General features: G+C 36.2%; 2 protein-coding genes and 1 pseudogene across 2 annotated transcripts in view; 1 reads left to right on the forward strand and 2 right to left on the reverse strand.

Moving 5' to 3' along the window:
• The window catches only part of LOC145241367 (RYamide receptor-like), a 735,032-nt gene that overhangs the window by 261,327 nt on the left and 449,167 nt on the right, over window positions 1-24,538 (reverse strand). The window lies entirely within an intron of this gene.
• LOC145241691 (uncharacterized) overlaps window positions 1-24,538 on the forward strand; it is a 134,502-nt gene that overhangs the window by 87,723 nt on the left and 22,241 nt on the right. The window lies entirely within an intron of this gene.
• Window positions 8,415-8,561, reverse strand: LOC145241771 (U2 spliceosomal RNA; annotated as a pseudogene).

Here is a 24,538-nt window from a genome sequence, read left to right on the forward strand (position 1 = left end):
CTTACTTGAAAATAAAAAAGTGAAGCAGAGGGAATATAGTGAAGAAAAAGGTGATTACATATGAATGGATAGTCTGGTGGAAAATAAAAATATTCATGCCTCGGAAGTAGAGTGAAAAGCATATCTTATTTTTCTTTTATTAATATTATTGGAATCTTTTCTTTATTCCTTGCACACATTTTTGTGAATTATTCCATGGATTTCTGCCTTTGGATTATTATGGACCATCTTTTTCTAATTACGGGATTTTCTGGGATTTTACTTGTACAAATGGAAATTCTTTTAACTTTTTTGAAGTTTTACATTTGGATTTTACCATCACTGGATTTTTTATTTTCCCGCATTTTGCTAATTCCTATCCTCTGATGAGAAGGAAAAAGTATTTCTTCGAAACTCCGCGGATTAAGGACTATCCATTTATCTAGTGTTTCCTTTTCAGATAAAATATGTTTTTAACTCGTTTCAAAGTGTTTTTAAACATATTTTATTAACCGTTTGCTCATATATATATATATATATATATATATGCATATATATATGCATATATATATATATATATACATTGTAGCACAAAGACACAAACACACACACACACACACACACACACACACACACACACACACACACACACATATATATATATATATATATATATATATATATATATATTTCTTGTTGTTTCTTGCCATGTTGTAAAGTTGGCTAAAGAAAAATCAGTTAGTAAAGATCGCGTGTTGTCTCTCAGCGGTTATATTTTGAAATGTCGAAACGGTGCGTTGGCTACGCGAGATGGGTTTGAGTTTCGTTATACATGCATATTGTTATTGCTACTTTGGTGTCTTAAGTAATTTTGAACTTGCTATACTTGGATTTTTTCCTGTGTTTGCATAAACAGATGAGTTCATTTTTGGCGTTTATTATTGCAACAGCTTCTGAAATGCAAAGATTACAGAATTTGGATCTTGGGGTGTAGGAGTTGGGGTTTTTCAATATATTCCATTTTAGCGAATACGTAATTTTCCTGCGTGAGAGGTTGTAAGGGAAGTACCTTTATTATCATCCTTTTTACTCTATCTTCTTATTCCTCATCTTCCTTTTCTACTTAAACTATCTTTCTTTCCATGTTCTCATCAAGTAAAATTATCCTAAAAAAATCAGAAATTCGGCCCATATTAGAAGTCCATGTTCTCATCAAGTAAAATTATCCTAAAAAAATCAGAAATTCGGCCCATATTAGAAGTCCATCGGACTGGAAAAATAATTTTTCCGCATACCAATCCAAGGCCTACTGAGTTCGGGAATTCTCGCATTCAAAATATGCATATATGACTCAACATATAAGGATTAGGAAATCTACATACTCATGTACGTATTTCATTATCGACGGGAATATATGCAATGGAAGTGAACAGTGATTCAATATTTGATGTATTATTTATTTATAGTTGAACATTTTGCGAATTACATTTCATTTTCTTTGATGATATGAGCCATTATTGAAAATACATGGATTAAGGAAATAAACATAATTTTTCTCTATATATTTCTTGTTTCAAATAATAAATTCTTAACTTAAATATATGTGTATATATCTTTATTTACAGAATTTTACTTTAATCATTAAACTAAATATATATATATATATATATATATATATATATATATATATATATATATATATTCCAGTAGTTCAGCTCAGCTTTGCTCGAGCCTTATGTACTGTTCATAACTTTATGTGCATATGTATATATCTATTAAAAAGTTTGCCATATGTCCAGATAACCGACATCTAAAATTTCAAGTGATTAGACCCAAAACTGGCGGAGGAGTTTGGTAGAGTCTGTAAACGTTGACTTTTGGCAGCCAAATTTTCGCCCAAACACTGCTTAAAAAGCTTGATGCATGTCTGAATACCATTTAAGTAAAATGTAAAATTGTAAGACCCAAAATTGGCTGAATAGTTTGCTAGAGACAGCAGAGGTTAAATCTTTTTTTAACTTTGACTCCTTGACAGCCAAATTTTCGGCCAAAAACCGATTAAAAAGCTTGCCCTATGTCTGAATACACTTTATGTAAAATTTCAAATGTTTAGACTAAAAATTGACTGAGTAATTTGGAAGAGAACGTAGAGGTCAAATCTTTTAAAACTTTGGCCCTACTTTTGAGCCCATAAAATGTATTGCTTTGCGCTCAAATCAAATAAAAAATTTTGATCCATGTCCAAGTAACCTGCATCTAAAATTTCAAGTGTTTAGATCTAAAGTTTGCGGAGGAGTTTCGTAGAATGTTCAAAGGTCAAATCGTTGAACTTAAAAGCCAAATTTGTAGCCGAAAACCAATTAAAAAGATTTTGCCAAATTCCAATACCCCTTATGTCAAATCACGAGTCTGTAGACCGAAAATTGACCGAGTAGTTTTGTAGGGAAATGTACACACACAAACATTTTCCTTTTTATAGATATATAGATTATTTCCTTTAGTCTTTCCGTCTGTCTGTATCACTTTTTCTCGAATTACTGGTTCAATCCGTCTGAAAGTTTCTATGGTCCTTTGCTATAATAAAAGGGCAGCGAAGTAAGTATTTTGATATCTATTCACTGCAGTGTTAGTGATTAATTGCAATTAACAGGGTGAGTCATGAGAAACGGATGTTTTTAGAAATTTTTTCGATTCTAAACATCCCATAATGGCATAGTTTAGTAAATGTTTTTATGTACATTATAAAATTTTTGTTGAAATATTCGCACAGTTTTGTTTTCCTTAAAACATCCGTTTCCCGTGACTCACACTCTATAATGAAAAAGCGAACACAAATGAAACCCTATTCAACCATCAATCTGCCAAGATACTCATTTTAAGGAACGGGCTATAACTTTTGTCGATTTTTAATGTGCGTAAAAGTCTAGTGTAATAAGTCCATCGGACTACTATCGATTGGACATGCTTAGATTATGTGATAAACATGGGAAGAAATAAATATTATAGGAAAATTAAGCTCAGTTTTAGGGGGTGGGGGGGCCTGCTCTAAAACGACATTCCACGCGCTTATCTCTGATGCCTAATTGTGCAACAATCTCTTCAACGCGGTTCGGTTGGCATCAAACAAGCTACGATTCTTCGCTGCCTCTTGCTGACAGCGCTACTTACTCCATCTCCCGCTTTCTCACCATCACCATCACCAATCCTCTAAACGACCCTTCCCCAATTCCTCTGCGTTCCCCTTTTGTCTTGATCTCGTATCCTACACCCCGTCATTACTTACGAAACTGTTAAATATTCGTCACCGTTTAGTTGACGAAGCTAGGTATATTTCTTTCTTTCTTTCTTAACTGCAGTTTAATCGGCCGTCATTCTTTTCTTTATCTCTCCACTTTCTCGCTTCTTTCACCCCTGTAAATGTCCCGTGGGAGGTGGAGGTTGGGCTAATGGCAGCCTAAGTAAGCCTTGCGGTGTGTCTGCACTAAATATTATTAAACCAGAAACTGCAAGAGAATTCTTGTAGAACGGATGCAACTTTGTTTTTTTGTTTTTAGTATTCCCGCTCGTAATAGCAAGTAAAAACGAAAAAGTTACGCCATGTTTAAGTTAGGTATGTGCGTATGTTTACAATATTCTACTTATAGAATATGTTCCTAAACTAATTAACCGATCATCATGGATTTTGAAACAGTTTTAAAACCAAATGAGTGGGTAATGTAGACTATATTTAGTTGGATTTTGTTTAATGCAAAATGGACCAAAAAGGGTAGATCCGTTTTATGAAAATATGGATATACCGAGTTTAGTGAAATTTTCGCCAATAAATATTAGAGATAAATGTTTCTGTGGAAATCGCTCCATTCAAGGCATGTAGCCTCTTATTTTAATAAGCTAAAAACACACTAGCCAACAATAAGTGTTATACGGATACGTTTCGACCAAAAAAAAATCAATTTTTCCCCCTCTGTCAGAAACATTGACTATGATGACTAAGAGATAACGTGTTGCCGAAAGTAAACACAATATCCACTTTCTATTCTCGTAAAATTTATAAATATTCCCAAAATGTAAATTTCTCTACAACATTTTCAACTGTTTTAAGAACAATTTAGAAGACTGAAATATTTCAGATTTGCATTACATGTGATTCATAGTTATTAGACAATAATTAAGCAAGATTCCCTTGATTTCAAGTTCTTCTTTATGCTCCTTTAGTTTAAGCCGTATATTTTAGGCATTTTTTGCAATCATAATTATGTTATTGATTTCGAAAGAAATTTTAATAAAGTTAAGGCACAAAGGTTAGCGACATCATAGCTTGATTTTAATCTTAATGAGAACTTTTCTCTGCGTAAAATACATTTCCCTCAATTTGGGAAGATTATTAAAACTGAGTTAATCGACGTTTGCTTCTTTTTTTAAATTGCATTTTCACTCCAAACAAGGCACAGTGTCACTTTGATGTAGGGGGCTACTATAAGACACATAAGTTGCAGGGATATTATGAAGGGATTTGAGCAGCAAGATATCTGTTCACATTACACTTGAATTTCTGCATGTCAGTACAGTTAGGGAAGCAGGAACCCTGAAAGGGAATCCAAAGTCTAGCAGTTCTGGGGAAGAAACTATTAGAGTAGAAGGCTTTATTACACCTAGGGATATCTACTGTGCAGGGATGAGATTTTCCTGCTTGTCGGGTTTATCGAGGGTATTTACGTCGAGGTGGTCCTAGGGCTTGTAGTTCGTCTGATCATCCACAATTAAAATACTTGTAAAACACGCAGAGTGATGCAACATTTCGTCGATGGAACAGGGAGAGAGAAGCTTAGATAACAGTTCAGGACCTATTAGGTTGGTAACTCTCTTTTGAACCGTGTCCAGGAGTGAGAGACAGGTAGCAGATGCACCAAACCAAATGTGACAACAATACTCCATACCTGGGCGAATCGTGGCTATATAAAGGCACAGGATACTTTCAGGCGTTAATGCTTTAATGCAATTGCCTATATATCTAAATCGTCAAACAGACATACTAAAATATCCATTGTTTTGGAATTCAGTTATCTCTATGTCTATTTCTACTATTATATGAAAGCAACTTTGTGTGTACGCGAGTTCGTTCCCTATAGACTCCAAAACGACTGGACCAATTTTTATGAAATTTCACACGAACATACGCCATGTGTCTGGTAATATTCTTAGATAGGTGTGTATCGGAATATCATTGACAAGTATCGATAATCGATAATTGAAATAATCTGATCAAATAACGAGCAGTCGATTTTGATTAAAGTTACCACCTTACAGAGCATAACACCACAAGTGAAGTTGAGACGTTTTATCATCACACAAGCCGATGAACAGTGGGTTCTTTGATATGACAGGGGCGCGTTCAAACTGAATGTTTCTGCTTAAAGCACAATTGCACTATTATACTTGACGTTTCATTTTAAACATTAATTCAATCAATGATCACCACACAAGCAGTAAAACCAGATATATAAAATCAACGGTTGGTTCTATGATATGACAGTGGTACGTTTGAAATGCGTGTTTCTGTTTAGAGCACAAGTAGACCATGGTAATTGAGTTTTGTTTTTTAAACTTTAATTCAAGCGATTATATACAAAAATATTTTTTTAAATTAAAAATAGGTTCTCTACAGTGCAATGTAGATTACAATGTATTGCGGATTAAGCCACTGCAGGGAGTCATGTGAAGCTTCTTCCCGATGTACGGCGATGGGTCTCCAACTAGAGCAGGTAATTAATTGATTTGATTGAAAATGTGCGGTTTCACCGATTTCGATGACAATAAAAATATAGAATTATGAAACATTCGTTGATCATCAACTCACAAGAGCGATAGAAGCCTTTTTATCATGTGTGAAAGTGACACACTGTTCAATGAGCGAGTTTTTTTTTTTTTTACACGGTGGTCACCACTTATCAAGGCCCGGAAGCCACTCAGGGATAAGGGTTATTGCAAGTACAGTAGGTTGGAAATGCGTCGCTGTACAAATCATGTTCTCTACCGATCCAAGTTATGACAACAGGGACATTGTCAGCACCCTTAAAATGTGTCGCTATATTGGCACAAATAACGGGGATGTGCTCAGGATGATGGTTATGGTCTTTGGTGTGATTTCAAATCAAGGCCATATCATGCCATCTCACATCTTCGAAATGGGCTTAAAAGTCAACACAAAAGTATACCTGGATGTGCTTAAGAGTGTCGTGGTCCCCTGGTGCAAACAGGTAACTGGCAGACCGTGAGTGTGGCAGCAGGACTCGATGCCGGCCCATAAATCCAAAGAGACCCAGGCTTTGATTCAAAAGGAGTTCTACGACTTTGTACCATTCTTTCACTACCCCCCTTCTCCCCTGACCTGAACTCGTTGGACTAGTCGTTTGATGTATGTCGAGAACATCATCAACATGACTTTTCACTACACCAAAGCCAACCTGATCGCCACCATCCGCCAAGCATTCGCAGCTCTCGCCGGCACTTGTAAAACCGCATGCTTCCAGTTCCGGATCCATATCGAGGCGGTGATTGAGGCTGAAAGCGGTTACATTGAATAGATGTTTATTCTATTACATAATAACGACAATTTTATCGTTCCACCCTGTAATATGTTTTAGTTCGTATCCAGAACCGATACACGCTTGCACGTGCATTTTTGCTTCATGTTGTCGACTGGTATTACTTTGTCGTGTTCATTAGCGTCGTGGGACTGTTGTTCGTTGGCAAGCTAGGTTCGCGCGACCTTGGACGCTATTCGACAGCATTACTATGATGAAATGGCAAATATTTGACGAGAAATGAAATGGAATTCTAGCATCAGCGAAGGGCACGCTGCGTGTCGGTACTCAGCCGCACCGGTGACGTGATTGCATATCGAAGGCGCACATCCCGTCCGCGCATACACATTCAGCCGGGTGCTCGTTGGTGAAATGAAAGCACTATGTGCGTGCTCCTTAACAATTACTTAATGCGAATGAAACCACACATATAAATACTCAGACAGACTGGTAGTAACGTACAAACCCTAACACATATGTTTGGGTGCGGATTTAATGCTATACACATACGCCATTCTTCTACATCTTTGTATTCGCTATCTATCTATCTATCTATCTATCTATCTATCTATCTGTCTATATATCTGTCTATCTATCTATCTATCTCTCTAATCTATCTACTTGCCTATCAATCTATTTATGTTTGCGATTCATCTGTACAAGTATTGATATATATGTGTGTGTGTGTGTGTGTGTGTGTGTCTGTATGTATACACACATATATATATATATGTGTGTGTGTGTGTCTGTATGTATACACACATATATTATATATATATATATATATATATATATATATGTATATGCCAGTTTAGTGTTATTTTCTCTATTCATTTATTTTTTACTTACTTCTGGCTGCTTAACTCTTTGTCAAACAGTTATATTTAGCCACGCTGTGTATTCTTCATAAACACGAATCATATATGCATATCTTTTGGATTATTAAACATGTGGCGGCTTGTTGAATATTCGTTTGGAAAATAAGACTTTTTCTCTTCATTCCGTGTAACTGTTATTAATAAAAGGTAACTTGAGATCAGGGTTGAAATGACAATTATATGTATGTGGTCATTAAAGATATTTGTTAAAAAGTAGATATTCATACATAAATCTACCCCATACATACATACACACACACACACACACACACACACACACACACACACACACACACATATATATATATATATATATATATATATGTATATATACGATTCCGTCAAAAAGAAAGTTCGCACATCTCCTTTTTTTTTTTAAAAACCGCAGATTTAAGCTTAATTTCATGTAACTGTTTAAATAACTTATACCTCATTAAATTCGCCTTATATTCCTCTATAAGTTTACCTGTTCATATTTGACTTTTAATGTAAGTATTCACGGCAATTTAAACAAGGCCAATAGCCATTAGTCGCGTGCTCTCGTGTAATGAATGAATGCGTGAATGTAGGATTGACATGAAATTCTTAAAGATAAACTAAAATGACCGAAAAATGGGCTGAAATGACTTAAATAAAAAGTAAATGACTTAGAATGACTTTAATGAACTTAAGGATGAATTGAATGACCTTAAGAATGACTTGAATGATTAAATAATAATGGAATCCTTCAAAAACAAATTGAATGATCTGGAGAATGACTTGAATGGCTTTGAGACTGACTGGTTGTAAAATGGGTGATCATTTTACATTAAATTAATACAGAAAAGTGATCCCCCTCTTTATATCACCAAGTTACAAACATAATTACAGCATGTAGTAAGAACAGATGGTGTTTATTTACTCCCCCACTGAGCAAATTAGGCACAAGACCGTTTTTAATGTGAGGTAAAAACCAGCTCCCCTAAAAGTAGGCAAAAAGGGGGCACTCTGGTTACCAAAAATAATAATTGTCCCAGTATAGAGGGTTTCCCCTCCATTGACTGGTACAAATTATCTTAAGTGCAGCATCTGTCGGAACAGATACTACACTTTGATCTTGGCCAAAAGGCCAAGAAGAGGGTAATTATTTGCTACCCCACCGAGCAAATTAGGCACAAGGCCGATTTTTAAAGTGAGGAGTGAAAGGGAAATGAGGACAAACTCCCCGGGGAATAGGGGAGGGGGGCTGGATCGTGACAATTGGTATGAAGGGTTGGTATTTATTTGCTCCCCCACCGCACAAATTAGGCACAAGGCCGATTTTTTATGTGAGGAGTAAAGGGGAAGTGGGGACCAGCTACCCGGGGAGTAGGGGAGCTGGATAGTGACAATTGTTATGAAGGGTTGCCCCTACATTGACCAAGGTCTTATATGTGGAGTCGCCCCCACATATAGTCTTTGCTTGCAGTATCTGTAGGAACAGATAGTATTTATTTGCTCCCCCACCGAGCAAATTAGGCACAAGGCCAATTTTTAATGTGAGGAGTGATGGGAGGGGGAAGGGAAAAAGGGGACCAGCTCCCGAGAGGTGGGAAATGGGAGCTGGTTAATGGTCAAGCATGTGGGGTTGCCCCCACATCTGGTCTTTGCTAGTCATAGCTAGTCCTAGCTAGTCATAGCTTGCAGTATCTGTAGGAACAGATGGTATTTATTTGCTCCCCCACTGAGCAAATTAGGCACAAGGCCGTTTTTAATGTGAGGTAAAAACCAGCTCCCCTAAAAGTAGGCAAAAAGGGGGCACTCTGGTTACCAAAAATAATAATTGTCCCATTATAGAGGGTTTCCCCTCCATTGACTGGTACAAATCATCTTAAGTGCCGTATCTGCCGGAAAAGATACTACACTTGGATCTTGACCAAAAGGCCAAGAAAAGGGTATTTGTTTGCTTCCCCACAGAGCAAATTAGGCACAATGCCGATTTTTTAATGTGAGGAGTGAAGGGGAAATTGGGACCAACTTCCCGGGGAGTTGGATAGTGACAATTGGTATGAAGGGTGGTCCCTACATTGACCAAGGTCTTATGTGGGGGCGACCCCACATATGGTCTTTGCTTGCAGTATCTGCCGGAACAGATACTACACTTTGAGGTATTTAATTGCTCCCCACATTAGGCACAAGGCCGATTTTTAAAGTGAGGAGTGAAGGGGAAATTGTCACTATCCAGTTCTCCTACTCCCCGGGGAGTTGGGGAGCTGAATAGTGACAATTGGTATTAAGGGTTGCCCCTTCATTGACCAAGGTCTTATATGTGGGGTCGCCCCCACATATGGTCTTTGCTTGTATCAGATACTACACTTTGATCTTTTCCTGAAGGCCAAAAAAAGCTTAAAAAGCTAAGTCCAGCATCTATTATCAACAGACCTTTGATCTTAACCAAAAAGGCCAAGCACAAAAGTCTTACGGACAGACTGATTGACCGACCGACCGACCGACCGACCGGAGTGACTTATAGAGTCGCTGGCATGCGACTAAAAATAATTTCAAATTAAGACGGCAAAAAGAAAGTCCGCACAATGGAAAATTGTTATTTAAATGTAACTTAAGGACATTAATGCAACACAAATACAAAATGAACACAATGAACTCGTTAACATTTAGTGGCATAGTCCTTCTGCAATTCGACGGCCTGCAATATTTTGGGAATTCCTTGAATTAGACTGTAGCAATACTCCGGAGAAAAGGCATCCCACTTTTCTTTAATTTTTGTTCCAAGTTCTTTCAGATTTGAAATTTTATCATTGCGTAGCTGTTTCTTGATGCAATACCATACGTTTTCGATAGGATTAGGGTTTGGAGATTGTGCAGGCCAATCCAAACACGGAATATCACGCTCTTACAGGAACCACTTGACATTGCCAGCTGTGTGAATGGTAGGATTATCCGTAATGAAGATGGGATTATTATCCAAATTCCGGCCAAATATGGTAGAAAATGCTCAGTCAATATATTAATGTACTTGCTCGAATTAATCCGACCTTGCAAACGAACTATAGGCCCTGGACCATCGGTACTAATAACGCCTTACACTAAAACTGAACCTAAACCACTTTGCAGCGTTGAAACTGTGCATCTAGGCTTAAATTCTTCTCCTTTCTTCGACGGACGTATTGTCTATTATTTTTGCCTAGCCTATTAAACTTGCTTTCGTTGCTAAAAATCACTTTCGACAAATATAAAGAGTAATTAAGTCCAGACGGCGATTTCCGTTATTTACAGAAAACATTGGCTTACGTCTTGCAACACAGCATCGCAAATTAAATTCCTTCAATCCGTTCTTAACTGTTAACTGGAAGAGCGTACTTTTTTTTTTACAAGATTACACTGTTGTTGGATTTGGGAAGCCATTTCAAATTTATTTCTGAGGCTGCTGATCTTGATGGCATTATCTTCCCTGTAAGAATTAACTCTACGACAACCAGATTTAGGGGCATCACGAACACTGCCGGTGTTTTGGTGATTTGCACGGTCATTCGTACCGTTTTCTCATCTCATTTCAATTTGCAGCCGATTTCTCGATTGGATAAGCCAGAAAGATGGAGATTAATGAACTTCTGACGATCACTGGGAGACTCGAATATATGGACTAAATGTTACGCTGTATAACCTAGAAACAACAACAATTAGAGATGCTAATAAGTTAATATTTTACGAGTAGAGATGATAAAAGGTGGACATTTTAAGTTGATATTAAGTTTATATGTTGCTGCGGAGTTTCTTTTTGCTTTCTCGATTCGAAGCTAATTTTTTTAATTGATGTAAACATTAGAATATTTTAATTAAAAGTCAAATATGAACAGGTAAAATGACGTATAGGTTGTTGTTTGCAATCAATTTAGCTTAAAATTACGGTTTTTGAAAAATGATAAGTGCAGACTTTCTTTTTTGTGCCTATATATATATATATATATATATATATATATATATATATATATATATATATATATATATAATAGGGGACCCGAAAAAAATTAGAAGATTCTTTAAACGGAGACTTATGGGAATAATAAAAAGCTCAACATGTAAGGTGGAGCTTAGATACTAAAATGAAAAATCAACAAGTACATATTAACAAGGTAGGAATTGTTTAAACAGTTACTATCAATTTAGCTTAAATTTGCGGTTTTTGAAAAAAATGATAAGCACGGACTTTCTATTTGGCAGCACAGTATATATATATATATATATATATATATATATATATATATATATATATATATATATATATATATATATATATATAACCTGGACACTTAATTAGTGTGTGCCGGATCTAATACTATAATGCTTCTTACGCTATTTAAAAATTCCTCTGCTGACGTTGGCCTAGTTCTTTACACTACTGCCTTATCGAATTTTGCTTCCCCGACCGTTAAAAGTTACATTTATGGTCTTAGTTTTCAAGACTTCTGGTAAAAGAAATCATCCACGAAAGTTTTAGCCCCATTAATCTCCTTTCTCTTTTCTCTAAAATCTTTGAGCCTTTAATCAATCCAGCAATAGTCCACCATCTCATAGACACTAATTTTTTTTTCTGGCCGAGAGTATAAATATAGGTACTACTACTGGAGATATTCTAACAGTAATCTCGGAACGTATATACTACGCGCTGGATAGGGTTGAGGAGTCTAGGGCAATAGCACTTAATATACCTATAAATCACATGACAGTAATGGACGAATACGTAATATAATGAAATCCATTCTTAGACAAAAAAAAAATCAAAGTTGTCGAAACAACACAACATAGGAGGCGCATTTAATAAGTTTTCAAACTTTTTTCGTTTGGACACTTTTATTGATGATAAAGACATGAAACTCTAGTCCCCTTCAAAGTAATCTCCTCCGGCTGCAATGCACTTGTTGTTTCGTTCCATCAACCTCTGGAAGGCCTCATAGCATTCCCTTAATTGTCTCATAACGTTTTCCTTGAGCTTAGGGAATAATCATATATACTAGGGAGCAAGGACTGGACTATAGGAAGGGTGATGAACTGCCTTGATGCCTATCTTGGTCATAACAGCATCTTTCTTTCAGATCTTCTCTGAGCACCTTTAGGACAAACATACTGCAAACCTTTCGCATCTTCAGTTAACCACGAATAATTGTGTGTGCAGTTCTTACACTGAACTCTAACTGAACTTACTGTCTCTATAGACACACGACTATCCTTATCCATAAAATTATTATCTAACTAATCAACTCTGGTGGTCTGCCTTCATTACTCCTCATACACCTCTCATCTTCCCTCATAGGCTCACAGCCTTCCTTGAATCTTTTATGCCACTCAAAAACTGATGCTCGATTAATACATGATGATCCCAAAGCAGTCTGTACGTTTCTGTGACATTTTTTCAAGTTCAAAACAGAATTTTATTGTATATCGTTCTTCTCAAATGTCCTCATGTCCTGATCGCATTTTTGAAATTCACCCGCTGTGACAATTAAGCCTTAGTAGGGTGTATTCCAATTCCTGCTGTAAAATCATAAAAATTGGTCAACCATCCCATAAGATGTATAGCAATAACATACTGAATTTTCAAGAGTCTACGGCAATTTTAAATGCGAGTGTGCCACAGAGGTCGATCGTGGAATCGTTATTATTTCTTATAATCATAAAGTATTTCCTTGATAAAACAAACAAAAAAGATGAATATATTTACTGATGACACTATACTATATGGCAGACACGAGAGGGAAACGAAAAGCCATATCTAATGCAATGGTTAAAAACTTAAAGAACAAGTGAAGCATGTATGGTCCCTGTGAGTGCACAGTGAGCGAGGCATAAGAAAGTGACTAAGTTCAGCATTTGCATCCCCCCCTCCGTTTAGTCCGCAAGGTTCCTAAAAGTCAAATCCTGGTGAAAACGAACAAACGGTGCAGTTTGAAGCCTTAACATTTGTAAATTTTAGTTTTAGGCTTTAACATACGTAAATATGAGTTCTGCACCATACAAAGAAAATGACTAAATTTTATCATTTGCTCCCCCCCCCTCATTTAGCTCCAAAAGTCCCCAACGCTTTAACATACTTAAATTTGAGTTCAACACCATGCAAAACTGCTAAATAGACATACACGGAAAATTTTGGACAAATATGGTAAAATAGTCCCTAAAATAGAGTGTTTTATTAGCCCTAAAAGAGCCCCTGGGGCACACCCAAGAATTATCGCGAAGTATAGACAAACACAAAACTATATAGAAATCAGTTAGTCACAACTTTTCAGAAAGTTTTATAAAAATCAAAGGCATCAATTTTTTTATAAGCACAAAAGTGTCAATTTTAGCCATTTTAACCTGAAAGGCACCCCTAGGGGGGGACAACGGGAGTTTTCCCAGAAAATCTGTTCCGTCACTTTTTTTTACTCATATCATGTTTAATGTTTGTACAAAATTTCAATAAATTCCAAGGCGTAGTTATTGAGAAAAGTGCGGACAGATGAACGGACAAACGGACAAAGGTTAATTTACAGGTCCACCCTCCTTTTGTTGGGGGACCAAAAATTTCCAGTTTGTTGTGGAATGGGGACGTAAATGGATTCAATGAAATCAAGATTAAGTTTCTTTCATTTTAAATCATCAGGAAGTCCCTCAACCATTTATTGCTATGTTTAATAATACGCTAATACGCTACTGGTAAGCTTTTCGTCCAAACTCCTAACATTCACATGCAACTTGAATTGGAACAAATATATTGAAGTTATTGCCAAGTCTTTGGCGTAGAACATCGGCTCTCTAAACCATACTAAACACTTACTCACATCTGAGAGTGTCTTATATCTATGGATGGAGTATTGTTGCTACAAATGTGGGCTGGTACATCTGAAATTAGTTTCTCGCCTTAAGGCAGGGTAAAATTAGAGTCTCCAATATAATAGGCCCTGTTCTATCAACTAAACTCCGACCGCCACCCCATCGCTGAGATTTTGTCATCCCTCTTCCTGTCTGTTTTACAAGTATTTTAATGGAATGTACTCTTAAGAACAGGGAACACTCACACTTCCGACCAACCTGACTAGCAGTAAGGTCCCACCCCTACACTGCAGAGATCCCGAGGTGTCGAAAAGCCTTCTATTCTAACAGTTCTCTCCATCGAACTGATAAACTTTGGAATTCCCTCCCCGTTTTCTACTGTCCATATTATACTGTTATGAAGAAGTTCAATTGAAATGTTAACATACATCTCGTTGCACCATTTCCTTCATAGTGAACCTGTACATTTGGTCTTAAGCCGGAACCCTTTACATCCAAGTGATAGTGTTCTTTGTTTGGGATGAGAAACTGTAATATATATATATATATATATATATATATATATATATATATATATATATATATATATATGTTTACTGTATTTTGGTGAAAGAGTTCCGACAAAGTGCTCGATTACAAAGAAACTTTTTCGATATAAGAGCTAAGTATTTGTTTATTAATCATACAGAAGTTCAGAAAAGCATTGGTACCGTCGGTTTCAGGCCCAACACAACGGGAAACCGTTAATGGTAGCACGTAAATAATGTTCAGCTCTAGCCAGCCATCTTGTTTTCTGCCCCGGGGCAAATTTTTCCAGATCCGCATTTGTTTGTTTATATAATGATGTATGTATTTATTTATATATCTCACAGTGCTCCATTTATTTCTTTACAAAGAGGTTTGCATTACATTAAAGAAGTAACAGGCGATATCAATTATCAAGAGTGCTCGATCCGAGAAGTGGAGCTTATATAGTAATCTACGAACGAACTGTTTCACTGTATCGCGGCTCTGCAGTGAGGCTAGATCAGCACCCATCCCAAGCCTGAGATCGAACCAACAATCATTGAGTTGATAGTCAGTGGCTCTACCTATCAGCCACTAGGATAGGCGTCGTAAGCAATGATATCTAACAATTGTTTAAATCTACGTGCACTTACGTTTGTTTCTTTAGGTTTTTTTAAATATATTTTTCAGTACACAACTAAAATGTTAAAATATACTTTAGAATTTGTTTAGAGTTATGTTTTAAGTGTCATCTGATTTCTTTTAATTGGTCTTGATTGGCAAGTTCATTAAGTTTATATCTATCACTCTCTTCTTATATTGTTTGACACGGTCTTATTTTATATGTTTTCTATGACTGTCAATGCTGTCTCTTTTTCTCCTCAGTCCTTACTTCACTACTCTCTCTATCTTCATTGATAATCTAATGCAAATAAATAAATAAATAATAAAATAAATAAATTAGAATAGTACATTATAAACAAACAAAAAAGAAAGAATAAAAAACACTGTGATAAAACTGTTTAACATGTAGCCAAGAGTGAATGAAAGAAAAAAAAACAGAGATAAGAAGAAAGGGGGAAAGAGGGAAAGGCAGAAGTAAAGAGAAAGCAACTAACTTCTGATTTTGTCGTTTTTATTTTTATATTTTACTAAATTTTGCAAACACATTAACTTGATTCAGAAAATCCAACCCAAGCGAATTAATGACTTAAAAGCCCAAGGTCAAATTCAAGTATTGAAAAGTACATTTGGCCTGATGATATGGACTCTCTAAAAGCAGACACTACAGCAACATGTATACACATATATAGCCAATAATGTTTGATTAAATAAACATACTACACAACACATACTTGACGAAATGGTTACAACTATCTAAAAAATCAACAAAATCCCAACAGGCAACCGTGATTCTCTCCAGATTGTGCTGCTGCCAGTGCGAAGACAAATCACTTTTTCCATTACCTCCAACATAATAGATGTACTGACAGTAAAACCACCAGCAACCACTATAAAAGAGTAATAAAAACGCGAGAGAGTTGCATGCTAAGCCCGTTAAGTCTAAAGTAGCTGAGCAGTGGCTTGGTTCCCACTAGTTTTGACAAATAGCAAACAGAGTCCTGAACAGAAGCGTGTGCTTTATCCCAACTATCATCAATGGACCTGAGGTAATCTCGTCAACATCAGACAAAGCCAAAATCTTTGCAAAGAACTTTGCAAAAACACGCTATGTGACATACAAATATCTGGCTGTTAAGATTTTGCTGATTTTTTTTAAATATATTATTAACCATTTCGTAAAATATGATACTATAGAGGACACATCCTTTTTAAACATTGAACGAATGGGTAGATCTGATATAAATGTACGGAAGTCATCCCAGTCACCCATCAACATTGGATTTTCGTTTAAAACAACGCGTATCTTCAGGGATTCGTTATGAATAGTTTTCACCTTAGGATGTTCTGAGTAATACATTTGGTTCTTCGACTGAATGGTTTACGATCTTGAGTAAGTCGCACTCTTTCATCTAAAAATTCAAGAAACCATTTTTATTAAGTCCTTGAGACCTTCCCTTTGCAAGCAAAAAGAAAAAAAATCTCTTAGGTCTTCATTTGATTAGTATGTAATTTTTTCCTGCTTATTTTTTTTTTTTTTTTTTATTTCTTTTTTTCACTCCCCGTGCCATATACAAAACATTTTTTTAAATCGTAATTTTCCTCGATTTGTTCAGCGAGGAACGAAACCTGGTAAGCTAGCCTTTATTTTAATTTTTTTAATCATGTTAATTGTCTCTATATAGCCATAATATATATATGTGTGTGTGTGTGTGTGTCTGTCTGTCTGTCTGTCTGTGTCTATGAAAAATATGGGCTTATTCAATTACCTTTAACCCTTTATTCATACAAACTATTTCTTCAAATATGCCGTAACTATCACAAAACATTATTATTTTCGGATTTTCGGAATCATGCCTATATCCATTTTGAATTCTTTTAAAGTTGACGAGTTCCTATACTTCTGATGAGTCAGGGCAAAATAGATTAAAAATTAACATAATAATTACATAAATGACTACGCGACAAAACAGGTGTTGTCTAGAATTGAGTATTTTAGCATGCTGAAAGAAATATATGGTATAATGGACAACATCTTGAAACTTGGAATATAGATTTTTGTCATTTATTCATATATATATATAGACATTATCTATAATATAAATCTCATCTGTCTGTTTAAATCTATGTATGTACGTATGTATGCATATATGTATGCCTGCCTAAAACTTTTGACAGAGGCGACAGATTTCACGAGATAGGTATCGTTTTGAATGTAAACCCTTAGTAGTAACCTAATGAGGGATGTCCTTTTCTCTTCTCTGCAAACTTTTTTTCCACCGAAGAGATGTTGCAAGCATGTCTCTTTATCATTATTTTCATGGCAAGTGCTCGTCTGAGCTCACTGTACTGACTTTCACGAAAAACACTTGTCTATCCGAAACTACTATCAATAATTTCCCCATTCTTTATCCCCGCCTAAACCTAAACAGATTTCATGAACAAAGTCTTTCATAGAACTTCATGCCTGTGGAACTCTTTTCCGTTTGCCTGCTTTTCAGCTGACTACAACATGGTCGTCTTCGTCCAACGTAAACAAGTTCTTGTTGAACCGTCTCCTTAAGTAATCCAATTTACCAAGTGTCTATTACTGACGATTCCTACGACATTATCTCATTGACTACTGTTCACTCATAAACCCCTATCCTCGAGTGGTATTCGGGCCTTGATAAGTAGTGTATACCCCGAAAAAATATATCCGTGTAACCATTCTTGGGTAAAAAGGACTACTCACATTTACGGCAAACTATTTACTAAGATGAATTGTGATTATAAACTGGAATTCTTATCATAATACGGATTGGCTGTCTTATCTAATCCCGGCCCAAAATTAACTCCTCGAGGACTCAGTAATCGTCGCATTGCGGATAAAGAGTTAGATAAAGATGCTGATTCACAATACAATCTGGGAATTACCAGTGATTCTTCAAGAAATTAAGACTAAAGCGGCAAATGATGAATTTATAAAAAAGTACAAACCAGAAATTGGAACAATGAGAATTTACTTTTGACATGTAATTTGCAGCGACAATGTTCTACTTTATAGCGAGAGAGTTATTATTCCCAAAGTGCTGCAAAAGAGAATACTAAAAAAAAACTTCTACATGAGTCATCCTGGCACGAGCAGAATGAAATGCCTGGTGCGTAGCTTCGTTTACTGGCTGTCCATGAACCAAGATAAAACAAATATGGTTAAAACACGTAAAGGTTGTGCTTTAGCTGCAAAGGAACCATCGATTATCCACAAATCCTGGCCCAAATCCGGATTATTGTAATCCAGGATATATCTAGACCTTACGGAACCACTAGATGAATTATATTACTTTATGGTAGTAGATAGTTTTTTTAATAACCAGAAGTGCTAAGATGCAGGAAACCCACAAATGTGGTTACCATTAATTTCTGACATGAGCTTTTCGCTCATTTTGGTGTTGTTAATTGACTGATTAGTGATAATGCTACCCATTGGAGCTCCAAGAATTTTGCGAGACATATCACATAAAACATTTTATAAACCCATGATGTCACCCGAGAAGTAATGGCCAAGCAGAGCGCTTTGTGTGCATCCTAAAAAGGGCATTAAAAAAAGGCTTATGGTTCACCTATGGAAAAAGCCCTTCATATGTACAGAGTTACAACAAACCCTAACAACCCAGCATGGAAAATCCCCAGCGGAGGTTATGTTTGGCTGTAAAATTAGATTAGTATCTGAAAAGTTGCTACCAAGACAAACCACACATAGGAGAACCACTCTGTACCACTAAAATCAATCTTTGAGAGAAAGTGTACATCAACCATGTAAATAAATTTTGGAAACTGGGCAAAGTAATGCAAAAGATCGGAAATGGGGTCTATATAATCGTGGGACCAAATTCACATACTAAAGGCATGTGGACGGTATGACTAAGGACCAAGAAAGGTTGCTTTAGGAAGAATTAAAGGCTATTGAAACCGTCAACGACACGTTTGATATTGAACCTCCCCAACTCACACTAGAACTCGACGTTCGGGCAGTAAAAGGAACATCACCAAGCCGTTCATGGTCCACCAAAAGAGGATAATAATACTGATACATTGTCCACAGTTACCAGCTTGCGAGGAGTGTTGTAGCAAAACTAATTAATATTATCTACTAATAGACTATTCCAATCTCAATAAATTCCAGAAGATTAAGCCATAAGGTGTCAGCCAACACCCAGTACTTGTACTGGGCTTGTCACTGAAGTGTGGTGTCTGTACAGATGCTGCACTCAAATTAATTGTCCTTATTCAATGGAGGGGGAAACCCCTTCTATACTAAGGCAATTTTATTTTTACAGAATTTCTTTGTAAGTGGAGCTGGTTATCTCCCACATTAAATCGACCTTGTGTCACATTTTGTTTCGTAGGAAACAAATAAATTACCAGTCGACACCCGGTACTTGCACTGTGCTGGTCACTGAAGTGTGGTGTTTACACAGATTCCATGAGCAAAGCTTTTTTCTTAGAACTGCACGCCTGCGGAATTGTCTTCCGTTTTCCTGCTTTCCCGCTGACTACAATATGGTTGTCTTCAAGTCTAATGTAAACAAGTTCTTGATGAGCCGTTCGACTTGTTAATAAATTTATTGAATTTTCATTACTAACGATTACTAAATTGTCCAATTTCTACTGTACACTCTTTAACCCTTATCTTCGATTGGCCTCTTGGCCTTGATAAGTGGTGATGCCTATGTAAAAAAAACCAAAAAAAAACAAAATAGATGCTGCACTCAAATTAATTGTCCTTAGTCAATGGAGAAGGAAACCCTTCTCTACTAAGGCAATTTAATTTTTTTGCATAATCTCCTTTGGAGAGGAGCTGGTTATCTCGCACATTAAACCGATCTTGTGTCACATTTTGTTTCGTGGGAAACAAATACATAACCAGTCGACCAACCTAGCCCATTTGTTAGCTACGACGAATAACCCAACTATTGTATGCTTTACAAAACATGTTACTTTATTTTGGCGTTCTGTTTTTGTTTTTTTTAACATTTTAACAGGGTTATAACAATTAGTCAATCTCAAAACTTGATTCTGACAAAAAAGTTTCAGCCGCTTTTTCCTTTCTCTTCTTTTGTTCTCTTTTGTGTAGACATGACGCACTCTTTTTTATGCGCGTTTGAGGTTTGATGGTTTTCATATTTTCATATATACTGGAAGGAAGTTCACATGCCTCCCCGCAGTCTTAGACATTGCGAACCGACTGTTAATATTATGAAATGATTTTATATATAATGGCTTTTAAATGCAAAAGTCAAGTATCATGGTTCAATTGTGCTCTAGGCAGAAACATTCACTTCGAAAGGGTCCCTGTTATATCAATGAACTTATTGTTGATTTTAAATGTTGGACCTTTCTGCTTCTGCGGTAATAAAACGTTTCAAATGCACTTCTGATGTAAGGCTGTATAAAAAATATTTACTTTGGTTATAATTGGACTTTCTTTAATCGGCTTATTTCGACTATCGATTATCGATACTTATAGATGACATTCCAATAAAAACCTATCTAAGAACACTGTCAAGTACATAAAGTACATTTGTGTTATTTTTTTTTTAAATCGGACCAGCCGTACGGAACGAGCTCACACACATACAGGCAAAATTTCTTTTATATAATAGTAGATAGCTAGCTAGCTCTAGCTAGCTACCTAGCTAGCTAGATATGTATTCGGATTTGTGTTCGTTTCATACTACAATCATATCTATACAACCTTTTCTCTGAATTTCCTTTTCTTTTTCACTTTCCTTTCAACCAAACTCCTTTCGTGTATCATCGCCCGTTCTTATTGATTTTGCCTAAGAATTAACCTGTCAGTCAAACGACAAGAACAATACTTTCTCTCGTCTGTGTATCTCCATACATTTACTTTTTTTATTTATACAATTATTCTAGTCCGCTCAATATGCAGAAATATGTTGGCCTACCCGGAGAGTGAGTTAATTGTGGCGTTGTCACTGGCTACGATAGTCGATATTTGCGACTTGGTCAACGTCTGGATCACCACCGTTGGTTTGGAAACAAAGTGTATTTCCTACACACGGTACAGTATTGCTAGACATCAATATACAATACATACTATTGTGACTTTGTTAACTAAAATTAGTTGTATAATACACTACTATCGAGGTCCGTGAAAATTCCACTGTTTGATCTTTCATGTTGTATATTAATGCTGTGCATAAAAATATCTTCACACTATACGGCTTCCCGGCGTTGCCCGGTCGTAAAGTACGCATAAATATTATATTTTAATTTATACAGAAACTGAGACATGTGCATACAAGTATAAGTATTTTTTTTCTAAATAGTTCACTTCTTGTAAGTAAAATAAAATACTGGAGCTGTAATCGAAACAAAAACCTAAAAATAGTAAGACCCGTACAATAACAATTAGGCCAACTTGACATGATCTTTAGAAAGTGTTTTCAAACCAACTTATTCTTAACTTCAAGGACCTGTCATGAGAACGATTCGTGTCTGCGCAGTTGTGAAAGAGTTGACAAACAGACACAAATCCGATGACCCCCACGTACGCATTTTTCAATGTTTACCCGTTAGCAGACTATTTTGTCCGGGCGAAAACCGATTAAAAAGTTTTCCACGTGTCTGAATATCTTATATACCAAATTTAAAGTGTGTAGATCAAAAATTCATTGCGAGCCTATCCTTGTTTTATCGTTATTTCCATGGCAGGTGCTCGTCTGAACTCCAATCTCTGGTCCCCCCTCACCAATCTTTCACGAAAAACACCCGTCTAGCTGAATCCACTGTGAAAAATTTCCCCCACTCTATATCTGTGCCCAAATCAAAACGCGGATTCCATGGACAAAGCTTCTTTCTTAGAACTGCACGCATGTGGAACTGTTCCGTCTGCCTGCTTCCCACCGGACTACAACTTGGATGTGTTCAAGTCCAATGTTAACAAATTCCTAATGAACCGCCCCCTTAAGTAAACACTTCATCAAATCTCCACACTAACGTAATGTACTTGCAATAACCCTTATCCCTGAGTGGCTTCCGAGCCTTGATAAGTGGTGATCACTGTGTAAAAAAAAAGAGTATATAGGGTGAGAATTGTCATCTCACACACATTCTCACTTTAATGCATACGTAGATTATAGACATCCGGTGCGTATGCAAAGGAAGTATATTTTAGTTCAAGTTTCATGTTTGGCGCAACAACGTTTTTAGATGATTGTAAAATGATATTCTTGTTTTGCATCTTTGATAATCTGTCAGTTTTATTTTTTTAACTGGTTTCAATATGCCAACGCAGTCAGAACATGAACTGGCCTTATATATGAAATTGTCTTAACTTTGTGATCGAGCATTTCTTGTTTTATTTCGAAATAATTAAAATCAAAATGAAGGACAGATCGAATAAAATATGTCATAGATAAACGAGGAACCTTCAATATGTTTCCAGAATTATTTTGTGGCACTTTTATTGATAGTACACACATGAAACTCTAGTCCCCTTCGAAGTAATCTCCTCCGGCTGCAATGCATTTGTTGGACTGTTCCAACAACTCCAGGAAGGCCCCATGCATGCCCTCGTTTGTCAGCGTGTCAATGACTCTAGCCTTTTTCATCTCCTCAAATTTTCATAACGACAGCCTCTAAGGTTGTCCTTGAGCTTAGGGAATGACCAAAAAGTTACAGAAAGCAACGACTGGACCCGAGGGAAGTTTAGAAACTGTCTTGATGCCCACCTTGGTCAAATAGTTGGATGATGGAGAGGTGCATTCGCGCAAATCTTCCGTATCTTCAGTTCCTCGCGAATTATTTTATGCACAGCTTCCACACTAACACCAAACGGTGCACTTATTATCTCTATAGACACACCACAATCCTTATCCATGAAATTCTTTATTTGGCCAATCAACTCTGATTTTCTGACTTCCTTACTCCTCCCACACCTCATCATCCCTCACATACTCTCTGTCCTTCTTTCATCTCTTATGCCACTCAAAAACTGATGGTCGATGCATGCAAGACGGTCTAAAAGTATTCTGAAACATTTCACACATTTTTGTGGCATTTTTTCCAAGTTTCAAACAGAATTTTATTGCATATCGTTCTTCTAAAGTGTCCGCACGTCCAAATTACATTTTTGAAATTCACCAGCTGTTACAATCAGGTTGTAATAGGGTGTATTCCAATTCCTGCTGCAGCTGTTATTTCAACCTGAAATTAGTCGTATTATAAGATTTATAGCAATAACATAGTTAATTTTCAAGTGTCTACAACAATTTTCAATGCCTGTATAAAAAACAGTTACAAAATCTATTGACGGCACCTCGTATCTTTTCTACATAGGAAAAAAATGATATCATTAGATCTAGATTCTGTAATTATAAGCAGTTAAGCGAAAACTTCCTACACACAATCTATTCTCGCGCAGCACAACCACAAACTCTAACAGCTTATTTAAGGGAAAATCATTCTGCATTTTTACTTAATACATACAATTATTGCATCTATTCCGGTGTTTTCGCCTCTTTCAAATTCATCTTCCAAATAGAGAGGAGCAACAATTTTTCCTCTATGTAATTTATCTCCTCCCACGCAACCAATTATCATCGACCAGAATTTTACGTGACACAATTTCAGAACGCCGCTTTATGATGCAAGAACTATAAATATCTTCTACAATAAAAGATATACATCAATGCACATACTTCCACAAATATTTAAACAGAACACGTAATATTACAATAATAACTGCCATCCATACATCATTTACGTGGCCCGCTCGTTTCTTTAGAAAGCGAAATGTATGGATGCCCATACAACAATAAAGAAATCTTAATAAACATATATTCATATTTATTTAAGCGTAAAAACACGGCATATTGCAACAAATTCTGTTATAGGTAAACACGCATTGCCTGTTAGTTTATTCGCACAGGTTGCAATAAAGCATTACTTTTAAAACTAAGTTTTATGTACTTGATGTTTTTTTACTTAATACTTATGTTTTAAATATTCTGCACTGAATACAACAAATTCATTCATTTACGCTATTACTCAAAAATACAATTAAAACATTAGACATATTATCAATATTTTCATTCATAATAGTAATGCTTATGGCTGTTTCATATTGTTAAATTATTATTTTATATTTCTCCCAGGAAACGCAAGGACACG

The sequence above is a fragment of the Euprymna scolopes genome, chromosome 20 (genome assembly GCF_053919585.1).
Source record: "Euprymna scolopes isolate OS-2025 chromosome 20, ASM5391958v1, whole genome shotgun sequence".
Taxonomy (NCBI): Eukaryota; Metazoa; Mollusca; class Cephalopoda; order Sepiida; family Sepiolidae; genus Euprymna; species Euprymna scolopes.